Genomic DNA, 12,221 nt, shown 5'->3' on the forward strand with positions numbered 1-12,221 from the left:
GGAACGTGGTCAGCGCATGGGGGATGGGGGGCGACAGAAGTTCTTGACCCTGGAAGGAGGACAGAGGACTTGAGGACTTCAGAGGAGCAGTTACCCCAAGCTGAACTTTGTCTCTGTAAGAATATAAGCTGTGCAGGGGGCAACCACACATTCTTTCTGCTCACTGCTCTTTCCAAACATGCTCTACGTACTGTCCTTGACAATCATCCGATTCCTCAGAGGTTCTACCCAGTGTTGACAAATATAATATAAATAAGAAGAAGCAGCAAACCAAGCGAACTGATTTCTAGCAGCCAAGTGAAAAACTAGACTGCAGTGACAGCTTTATCGGAGAAATCATACGAAGTTCTGGGTTCCTCATGATATATATGAAGAATCGAACGGTGTTAGTCAAACGTTTGGACCCCTCATTTCTGTACCGAGATTAAGATAGGTAATCTGACGATTTTCTGCGAATAGCCCACAGTAGCAGGGGTTACCTCAAATACCTTTCCTGATGGGAACAGATTTAACATATAAAGTTAGTGCTCGTTAACTGAAAATACAATTATTAGGTTATTGCATGAATAATTTGATTAGCTCAGTTGGGAGGACACAGAAAGGTCAGTACGGGCATAATTTTTCACATAAGACGAATGTTGTCTGCAGACAGAATGCAGAGTGTCTTCTTCTAGGTGAGATCTTGTCCTTGGCTAGTTTCCCCATGCAGACACTCTTTCCCCTTCCATGTGCCTCTCTATCCTCAGCCACCTCTCCTTCCAGAAGTGTCCCATGAGCCAAACAGTGAGTGTCCACAGCTTGCCCATTTTTCCGAGAAGGAAAGGGAGCATTGTTTTTTATGCATGTTTGTGGTACATGTGCTGTTTGTCAGGAGTTCAGTGGACCGAGTAGAGAGATGGAAGAGATAATGGAATTAAGGAACTGTTCCCTCAAATTAGTTCCTTCCTACAAACATAGTTTTGAAAATGTTGTTACTTGAGAATAATTTAAGACTTTGGATAAATATTTCTTTGGAGCATGTCTTTATAACTTTTTTGTTTGTTTTTTGTATTTTTCCAAAGTGAGAGTGGTGGGAAGGAGGCAGGCAGACAGACAGACTCCCGCATGCACCCGACCGGGATCCACCTGGCATGCCCACCAGGGGGTGATGCTCTGCCATCTGGGGCATTGCTCTGTTGCAACCGGAGCCATTCTAGCACCTGAGGCAGAGGCCATGGAGCCATCCTCAGTGCCTGGGCCAACTTTGCTCCAATGGAGCCTTTGCTGTGGGAAGGGAAGAGAGACAGAGAGAAAGGAGAGGGGGACGGGTGGAGAAGCAGATGGGTGCCTCTCCTGCGTGCCCTGGCCGGGAATCGAACCCGAGACTTCCATATGCTGGGTCTATGCTGTTCCACTGAGACAACTGGCGAGGGCCTACAACTTTTATCTGTACCATGGACCCGTGGTAAACTGGTGATACCTGTACCCCCTTCTCAGAGTAATGTTTATAGACGTGTAAAATAAAATACTTGTGATTACAATTAAAATAGATAATTACATATAAATACAATTAGGACAATGGCCTTAAAATGTTATAATATCATATGTGTCCTTTTTTTCATCCCACAGGAGGCCACAATTTTATTAATGATAGAAACAATTTCAAATCCAGGTGCAGTAACTCTTTTGAAACACCAGAAAAAGTGCTTGTTTGTAGACGGTTCCATTGTTAATCCCACAACAGCATGTTCAATATCATTATTGTTGTTCCTCAGGGCTCGGACTGCCTTTGCTCTTGTCTATTTGCTTGTAACAGGACTGATTCTGCATCCTTGAGTTCCACACCTGTTTCGTCAGACTCTTCCTGCTCACTCCCCTCTCAGGCAGCTGGTGTCCGTGTTTTCTTCAATGTGTGAGATGGCTTCACCTTGAACTCTGAACTCCTCAGCAGCTGCTAGCTGTGCTCGCTAAGATAAATCCTCAGGTTTGGCTCCCCCAAACAATATGTGGGTGTCTAAAGCCAGGCTCTTGGAGACATCCGGTTTTGTGACAGCAAAGAGGATATTCTCAAATTTCCAGATGGTCACCCTTGTAACCTGTCAAAGTCCCAGTTTGGACACAGCCTTCTGTGCTCTGCCTTGCCTTACTGACTGGTTCTTCATTGACTTCACTGCTGCCCACTGGGCCTGTCGTGCGCTTGCCCGTGTGAAAGCGTGTTCCTTGAGCTCTGGTCCTGATTCGTCACTGTCAGACGCTGTGCCACACCCTGTCTCAGCCTGGGGCTCTGGGGCCGTGGCAGTTCCCGTCCTGCAGCAGGGACAGTTTCTGTGGTTTCACCTGGCATTTCTGTGCCTGGAACACGGAACCAAGATGGCAGCAAAAAGAGCAGCCCTCTGTGTCTTTACTAAGACATTAAGTAATAGGATCTAGGTGCTAGTCCGGTAGCTGCTCTGCCTTGAAGTAGTGATGCATATAAAGGATACTTTCGATTGTAATGTCGTTGGAAAAAATGTCGTTTACTTCTCTTGCTGACAGACTCCCAAGAACAGCTAGCTACTAATTACTGTGGTTTGAAATCTAGGTTCAAAATTAAGCGAAGTGCTGGAGGTTCTGAAAATATTTTCTAAAAGAAATTTTTCTTTGTCCAAACTCGTGGACTGCTGAAATCCAGCTCTGGACCCAGGCAAGGAAGCCTTCTTTTGCAGGGACCCAGCCGGGATCAACACACTGACTCCATTTCTACTGTTAACACAGAGAAGACGAGAGGACCTTCGTTCCCAATGAGGGGATATGAGGAGTAGGAGGGGTCCCCTATTTCTTTGTCCCTTTGAGATGCTTCACTGTACACTCATCCCACACTCCTTCTCTCATTCTTTAGAATTTCAGAATTTTTCCTGAAAAGCTTTAGTCCAGAGACAGCCCAGAAAAAAAACAAACAAAACCAGAACAACCTTGAGCGTGACACAGGACCTTTGGACCCCAGCTATCTCTCCCATCTCCCACGTGACCACGGTAAGTCCCTCAGCCTTGGTCCTCGGCTCAGTCACCGTAAGACAGGTGCAGTAATACCCAGCTAGCAGAATGACAGTGAAGGCTAAACTGGACAATGTCTGTGAAAATACTTGGAAAGCTGTGAAGACTTGTGCCAACACTCTCTCCTGTATGTCTCTTTTCACACTGTTGTACAAGACAGAGGGTCCAGAGAAAGGCACAGTTAGTGACAGCACAGTGAGGGGAAAAGTGTCCCCGGCTAGAGATATACAGAGCCTGAGAAAAGCAGAGCATTTCCTTCGCATCCGGAGGGTCCCAGAACATCTTTCCCGGTTAGTTTCTGGCTGCATGAACCACCGGCCCCGCCAGCCTCGAGGAGAAGAACCCGGGAAGTTTCCCAAGTTCACAATGGGTTCATCCAGTCACCCACAAGTAATTACTTAGAAAAATGTTAGAAATTGCTCAGCAGGTGCCAACCAATTGGAATTTAGAGCCATCCGGGAATACAATGGCTCATCTGTTTTGAAAATAAATATTTAAACCTACAACTATTTGTGGGCATAATTGTTAAGTCCCACAGAACCTGTTTTGTTTTTTTTTTAATTCTTCAGTTTACACTCTTGCCAAGCTCCTTTAACACCGAAACCATGTCCCATACTGTGTGAATAGTTACCATTTTAGGATTGATATGTATCTTTTAGAGAAGCACACGGAAGTATTTGGGGATGAAATGATATCAAATATTGATTAAATGAGATTGGCCACGTGTTAGCATTTGTTGAAACTGCAGGGCAGTTGCACTAAGTTTTATTATACTCTTCTTACTTTCTATAGGTTTGAATTTTTCCATCGTAAAAATACTTAGAAGGGCCCTGGCCGGTTGGCTCAGCGGTAGAGCATTGGCCTAGCGTGCGGAGGACCCGGGTTCGATTCCCGGCCAGGGCACACAGGAGAAGCGCCCATTTGCTTCTCCACCCCTCCGCCGAGCCTTCCTCTCTGTCTCTCTCTTCCCCTCCTGCAGCCAAGGCTCCATTGGAGCAAAGATGGCCCGGGCGCTGGGGATGGCTCTGTGGCCGCTGCCTCAGGCGCTAGAGTAGCTCTGGTCGCAACATGGCGACGCCCCGGAGGGGCAGAGCATCGCCCCCTGGTGGGCAGAGCGTCGCCCCTGGTGGGTGTGCCGGGTAGATCCCGGTCGGGCGCATGCGGGAGTCTGTCTGACTGTCTCTCCCTGTTTCCAGCTTCAGAAAAAAAAAAAAAAATGAAAAAAAAAAAAAAAAAACTTAGAAGCTTTACTTGCCCAAAGTAAAAAAAAAAAAAAAAAAAAAAGAAGGTCAATGACAACACATTAAGGAAGGAACAGTCCTGGCTGGGAACGCAGGTGTGGTAAAGAAGTGCAAAAGAATGAAAGTGAGTTAGTCCATCAGAAAATGTAGATTCTTTCCGGTCCATCTGGAGAAAGAATGCTACACACCCTCATTTGTGCTCAAATTTCTTCTACCAATATCTTTGTTGTTGTGCAACAGATGATAACAGCAAACATTCCACTAGGCAGGAAAACACATAAAACATGATAGTTTTTGTTTGTTTTGTTCTGCTCTGTTGCCTCTTTTTCAGCTAAATTGATCTGACTGCCACTGAGGACATCCTCCAGTTGTATCGGCTCAAACATCTGCTGGTCCTTTTTTATAGCAGAAGGCTAGAATAGCTATTTATTTTTCCGTCAGTGTTGCCATGATCTAAATATTTCAATCACAGAATTCAAGGATACATTTACTTGATTTTTAGAGTGACATTTTTCTCAGTGCAAAAAAAAAAAACAATAATAATAAGCAAAAACTCAGAAAAGAATGTAGCGGGTTTACTGCTTACTAATCATACCACCATTTTTGTAGACCGTTCTGATCTTCAAAGCCTCTCTAAATTTATAACCAAAAGGTCGATAAGATTATGTCTACTGACTAGAATTGTGTTATTTCATTTGATGCTCAAAACAATGTTATGACATAGGCAGAGCAGGCAGCATTGTTACTATTTTACAAGTGAGAACATTAAGACTCAGAGAAGTCAAATGATTTTCCTAGAGTAACGGAAAAAGTAGCAAGTTTAGAAGGAAGCCTGTGTCTCCTGGGTCCTAGTGCCACTCCCTCCTGATGGCCCATATAGCTCCTCAGATAGTTATGAATGATGATTGACCTTAAATCAGTTGTTTATCTTGGCAAGCATTTTCCTCCCTGGGCCCCCAGCTGCCTGGCACCAGCCTTCTGCCCGAGACCTGGGGTCATGATTAACAGGAGAGAACAGGTGGCAGGTTGGCCACCTGCCACGCAGAATTACTGGGGCACATATTCTGGTGAAGGCTTTCCAAGCTTTGATTCCCAGGCATTTATTAAAAGGAGAGAAAACAATGTCATCGCTGCAACAAATGGAAAAATGAACCCCGAAGTCAGTGTTTTGTGTTCTAGAAGAAAGCTTCATTCTAAAGATAATGTGCTGTTCCTTTAGGAAGAGAAAGGAAATTTCAGCCCTGTGTACCCAAACTCCGGTCTCATCGGTTAGGAATGCTGATGCAGGATCCAGGTGGAACCATCTGAAGTCTGTAGTTCCTACAGGACCAGTTAATGCTCAAGTAACTAATCGGTTCCCAACATACAACCCGATGTTTAGTCAAGTTTGAACCGACTGCTGCCAACATTTTAAAGTCAACACTGATATCTAAAATAAACACAGGCTGACTAGCACATACTGGTACTTTAATAATAAAATATATATATTGTGAAATAGCTCCCAGACAAAAGGAGTTCTTGGGCTTTTTGTACGGGGAACTGTTGATTGGTCGGAAGACAAAGTCCTCTAAACATTTTTAAAATTATTATGTACAACAAACTTTCTTTTTTGAGCACTCACTCTCTGGAACTGTGAAGGGTATGAGGTTTTACCCTGCTTTCAACTTAACAAGTCAGTTACAGTTTCTTAGATGCGCGCAGCAGCCGTGAAACTCTTGAGTCAGAGATGAAAGACTTTATTGCTAAAAGCAGTAGCAGTGGCTTTAGCCAGTGTCAGCATTTGAGCTTAGGGAAGCCACATCTTTTATAGCGAACAGTAAGCATACTTGCTTATTGCTGTCCAGGTAGACACTTCCTCACTCTTCTAAAGCAGTCTGCTGTACAGACAACCTAGAAAAACAGACTTTGTCCAGAACAAAGGCAGCCAATGACCCTATTTGGAAGATGGGTAGAATGTGAGAAATCCACAAATGATTGTCTCTCAACACATGCTCTTTCACCAGACACTCTGAGAAAATGTTAAGGACATGAAGATGAAAAGAAGGAGCAGGCTATCTCACTCCTGATAAATCTGACACTGTTAACAAACTCAACCATGACATTGACCTCTCAGATTCCGTCCTTAGAAAACGTGGGAAGCTCAGTTTGTTCAAGAGCCATCCTTAAATTGAGTCTTATAATCAGAAACATCGGTGGAGGAGCCCCAGGGGCAAATATCCCGTCCTTCTGTTCCTAACCTGTTTTCTCGCGAAGTGTGACAGTGGCGAGGGCAAGCGAAAGCAAGCACGCCCCAATTGCATTAGCATGCAACATTGCGTCATTTCCAAAGCCTCCAGTCTGTGGCGTAATGATCCAAACAATGTCAAGGCAGCCGATAGTGTTTAAAGACAGAGGTGAGAGCTGATAGAAAAAAAACATGAGGGAAATCTCTCTCCTGATTGTACTGATAGGACTCTGCTATAAAAAGAAATTAAGAGTCAAGTCACACCAAAATTCAAACCAAAATATATCGTTGGCTCTAGGAAATGAAGCAGTGACAGATGACCTTTAAAATATAATTTAGAGATGAGTTTTTCAATGGGGACTTGAACATTATTACTAGAATGTATTAAGAGAGAAAGAGAGAGATGTTTTAAAATTCCACTAAGAAGCCACAGACTGAGCTTCTGAAAAAGACACAGACATTGTATCTAAATCACATCAACACCAGTTGATTTATTTTTTTTTTTATTTATTCATTTTAGAAAGGAGAGAGAGAGAGAGAGAGAGAGAGAAGGGGGGGTGGAGCAGGAAGCATCAACTCCCATATGTGCGTTGACCAGGCAAGCCGAGGGTTTCGAACTGGCGACCTCAGCATTTCCAGGTCGACGCTTTATCCACTGCGCCACCACAGATCAGGCACCAGTTGATTCTTTATAACGACACTTCTCACTAAGGTTACCCCGATCCCCATATTCTGACTTTGTTTTTGTCAAGCAAGTTTCCAAAAATAATTTGATGGTTCTGGCTGACTTTCTCACAAGTGAGATAAAATAGTGACCTGAAGCCAGAAATATTCCAAGTTTCTTAATAGCTCCATTTTTTTCCACTGCAAATTAGTTAATTAGCAATTCAGTTTCTCAATCAGGCTCTTGTGAATTTAGTTAGTACAAGCCAGTTCCATAAAAGTCTGATTCCCCTCACACCCTGCCTCTGAGTAATACGAGGATAATTAGTGGAGCTTTTGAAAATGCAAACACACCACCAAGAAATACTTATGACCCTCAGTGGGCTCATCCTGGGGGTCTGCTGATGAACTTGTGTATTCCAGAAGACTGAGCGATTCACTAATCGGCTTTTCTCTCTTTGACGCCTTTTTAGTGTAAAACTGATTCTGTCTGTCCTTTGTCTCAGACTTTTCTATGAAAGTAAAGATTGAAGCACTTGGTGAAACTCTGTCTATAATCTGTAGTACACAACACCATGTCCTACACTTGAATATTACCTACCAGCTGATATTTTCTCGGGCGACCTATAACAGTGACAATTTCCAAATCATTTAGTATCTAGTCATGTCTGTTATTCTTTGATCTGCCAGAGGTATTTCCTCCAAGATTATATATGTGTATGTGTGTGATGTTTCTTAGACATAGTGGAATAATATTGAATAACAAAGGCCTAAATGCATGGAAATACAGTTAGTGTTTAAATGATTTAAATTCATTTAATTATGACGGTGTGATTATCCCCCAGTTAGTTTATCATTACAAAATATTTCAATCATTTTACACTGAGGAGGTTATAGAAAATTGTCTCATTCCCCAGTGTCTTGGGCACTTTCCCTATAAAGAAATATCATAGGAAATTGCCCCATGGCTGTGGTTAAGGGTCTTAGTATTGATATCTCTATATTTAGAAGCATCTAATGTTCTAAGCCTCTTGGGAAGAGCAGATTCTGAAAGCCACAAACTATAACCACTTAAAAAAATGTAATAAAATGCTATTTATAATATGTACCGACCGTCTGAAGAAGTCAGCCCGGTGCGTGTAAGGCGGATGTGCAGAGGGAAGGGAGGGAGGACAGGAGCTGGTGAGACGTTCCCGTGAGAACCTGCCCAGCAGAGCCCTGGGCCCTCCCAGAGGAAGATCCCACAGCAGCAGTTCCTCGGATGTGTAAGGAGGGTTGAAAGAAAATCCAGCCTTAAACAACATGTTGCAGAAGAATATTGAGTGACATGAAAAACTGATACCTTAAGTGATGCAAGCAAGAGATAGACGTATACATGCAATGTGATACCATCCTTTTAACTTTAAGAGGCAGAGGGAAGAAAGACTGGACAATTCAAGCCCGCGACTGACCATGGGATCATACCGATGCTCCCATGCTCTAGATGGCGACCCCACACGCAAGCTAGTGAGCCCATGCTCAAGCCAGCAACCCCATGCTCAAGCCAGATGAGCCTGTGCTCAAGCCAGCAACCCCATGCTCAAGCCAGATGAGCCCATGCTCAAGCCAGCAACCCCATGCTCAAGCCAAATGAGCCTGTGCTCAAGCCAGCAACCCCATGCTCAAGCCAGATGAGCCCGTGCTCAAGCCAGCAACCTCAGGGTTTTGAACCTGGTACCTCAGCGTTTCAGGCTGATGCTCTATCCCAGGGGTCCCCAAACTTTTTACACAGGGGGCCAGTTCACTGTCCCTCAGACCACTGGAGGGCCGGACTATAAAAAACTATGAACAAATCCCTATGCACACTGCACATATTTTATTTTAAAGTAAAAAAACAAAACAGGAATAAATACAATATTTAAAATAAAGAACAAGTAAATTTAAATCAACAAACTGACCAGTATTTCAATGGGCACTATGCTCCTCTCACTGACCACCAATGAAAGAGGTGCCCCTTCCGGAAGTGCGGTGGGGGCCGGATAAATGGCCTCAGGGGGCCGCGTGCGGCCTGGGGGCTGTAGTTTGGGGACCCCTGCTCTATCCGCTGCACTGGTCAGGCCGTCTGCATTTTATCTGCAAATAATGAAACAATGACACTATTTCTTAGTGTAGTGTTTGAGGACTGAATAAGATAACACACACACTTGTGGCTAATTATCAATCAGTGTTGGCTCTTTCATTGGGAAAACAGTGATATTGTAGAGAGAGTCCTTAGATTCCACCAGCGTTGGGTTCCAAAATCACTTATCCCGCTGACCTTGTGAAATGAGCTGACTACGTCCTCTCTCGTAGAGTGTAGTGAAGACAATGAAGAGAATCCAGGTAAAGCTGCTCGTGACCCTAATACATGCAGCTTGCTTTTTTTTTCTCAGTGACCGAGGGGTAATGTGTTTGCTCCCTTCCTGAACATTTCTTCAAGGCCTGGCACACAACTATGGAAGAGACTCCTCTCCCAGGACCTGGCAACGGAGGTGCTCCGATGAGGATGCTAAGGATGCCGAGAGGAAGGGCACCTGATCCAGACTTGGGGGGTCAGGGAAGTGGGGAGCTGAGGGAGGGTGAGGAGAACTATAGTCTCCGGGTCCTGAGTCCCGGCGAGGGGCACGCAGCTCACGCAGAGACCGAGGGGTGGAGGGCGTGTCCCAGCACGAGCTCAGCGCGGCTGGACAGAATGCGGACGGGACAGGCAGAGGAGCTGACGTCCTTCTGCAAGCGTGTGTGGTCCATCAGAAAGAGCCAGATAAAAGAAGTGTGCATGCCGGGCGAATCGTTTTTATCCAATCCTAGAAAATGCAAACTCGTCTATGGTCACAGAAAGCACGTTGCTATAAGACGCACCCTTTTCTGAAAAATTTGGGGTCTAAAAATTGGTCTTATACAGTGACTGTAGATTTTTTTACTTGCATTTCCCGCTTTTTTGCGCTTGTTTTTGCGCTCATTGTTGAAGACAGTGATTCGTCATCAGACAGAGGGGAGGACAAGCTCATGGATGGGAGTTTTGACAGTGGTGAGGAGTTGTATGAATTCTCTGATGAATAAAACTTAAGTTCATAACTGTAAGTAATACATTTTTTTTTCAAAAATTAGGCCCCCAAATTAAGGTGCATCTTGTACATAGGAGCGTCTTCAACACAAGGAAATACAGTACTTTGCTCAGAAAATGAGCACACACAGCTAAACTCGGGTACATACACACTTGCAGTTGTTCAAGGAAGATAATAAGCTAAAGGAGCAGCTCGCTGTCAAACTGAAGTAGTCAGGGCGCCTCTGGGGTATTCGCCTGGGGTGGACCTCAAGGACACTGGTCCCCCTCTGCCCTCGTTCCTGGCTCTCCCCTCTCACAGGATTTCCAGAGAAGGCTCTGGCTCCAGAGCCAGCTGGGGCTGCCCCACGGAGCCCTGTGCATGCGGGAAGTGGGGGGACGGGTCCTTCCTCCATACCACGCAGGCCAGAGCCGGGGGCTGTGTGGCCCTTACCTATGGCCGAGCTCCCAGAAGCAGCGATTTCAGTTCTTCGGGCAACAAAACTGATGCAAGTTCATGATTCCACGGAAACATGGTAGCGCATGGGAAACACAGAATAGCGCCAATCAGGGGGCGTAAACACTATTTCCCTAGGGAAAGCCACCAGCACCACATTCAGCCCCCCCCAGGAAGACCACCAGCACCACATTCAGCCCCCCCCAGGAAGACCACCAGCACCACATTCAGCCCCTCCTGGGAAGACCACCAGCACCACATTTAGCCCCCCCAGGAAGACCACCAGCACCACATTTAGCCCCCCCAGGAAGACCACCAGCACCACATTCAGCCCCCCCCAGAAAGACCACCAGCACCACATTCAGCCCCCCCCAGAAAGACCACCAGCACCACATTCAGCCCCCCCTCGGGGAAGACCACCAGCACCACATTCAGCCCCCCCCGGGGAAGACCACCAGCACCACATTCAGCCCCCCCCGGGGAAGACCACCAGCACCACATTCAGCCCCCCCTCGGGGAAGACCACCAGCACCACATTCAGCCCCCCCCCGGGAAGACCACCAGCACCACATTCAGCCCCCCCCCAGGAAGACCACCAGCACCACATTCAGCCCCCCCCCGGGGAAGACCACCGGCACCACATTCAGCCCCCCCCAGGAAGACCACCAGCACCACATTCAGCCCCCCCCCCGGGAAGACCACCAGCACCACATTCAGCCCCCCCCCAGGAAGACCACCAGCACCACATTCAGCCCCCCCCCGGGGAAGACCACCAGCACCACATTCAGCCCCCCCCCGGGGAAGACCACCAGCACCACATTCAGCCCCCCCCAGGAAGACCACCAGCACCACATTCAGCCCCCCCCCGGGGAAGACCACCAGCACCACATTCAGCCCCCCCCGGGGAAGACCACCGGCACCACATTCAGCCCCCCCCGGGGAAGACCACCAGCACCACATTCAGCCCCCCCCGGGGAAGACCACCGGCACCACATTCAGCCCCCTCCGGGGAAGACCACCGGCACCACATTCAGCCCCCCCCAGGAAGACCACCAGCACCACATTCAGCCCCCCCCCCCCTGTAAAGCCAGGAGCCAGGGCCAGAGCCACCATCACAGCAGCCTTCTGGCCCATGCAGGTTCGCATTGGATTCGGACAGTCGGCAAAGAAACAGCGGAGCCAAAAACTGGTGGGCCATAGTCTTTAATTCTAGCTTTGCACCCGGCAGGCAAGTAAAAATACACACTGGGCTCCAAAATCCAGTCACATTCAGTGCTCACAAAGCTACTGACTTATCCGAGTTTCCTAGAATCAAAGGTTTCTAGCTCACCAGACTTATTCACCTCTGTTCCCCATCTCCTTCCTTACCCCAGATACAAACTCTACACAAACTGGCATCTCACTCAGCACTCCGCCATCTTGGCTGCTTCTCCTGGCCTCCTCCACGTGGCCTTTCTCTGCTCTCCTCTGCTCTCTCTTCTAATCTCAGGAACCAAGAGCCAACTCTCGTTCCGCCCTCATTTTATATTGTAGCTTCACAACCTCTAATCCAATATACAAAGT

General features: G+C 46.7%; 1 pseudogene; it reads right to left on the reverse strand.

Annotated features, from left to right (window-relative positions):
- Positions 1-1,750: 1,750 nt before the first annotated feature.
- Positions 1,751-2,323, reverse strand: LOC136312064 (nascent polypeptide-associated complex subunit alpha pseudogene; annotated as a pseudogene).
- Between the last annotated feature and the right edge of the window lie 9,898 nt (positions 2,324-12,221).

Source organism: Saccopteryx bilineata, chromosome 8, assembly GCF_036850765.1.
Source record: "Saccopteryx bilineata isolate mSacBil1 chromosome 8, mSacBil1_pri_phased_curated, whole genome shotgun sequence".
In the NCBI taxonomy this organism is placed as follows: domain Eukaryota; kingdom Metazoa; phylum Chordata; class Mammalia; order Chiroptera; family Emballonuridae; genus Saccopteryx; species Saccopteryx bilineata.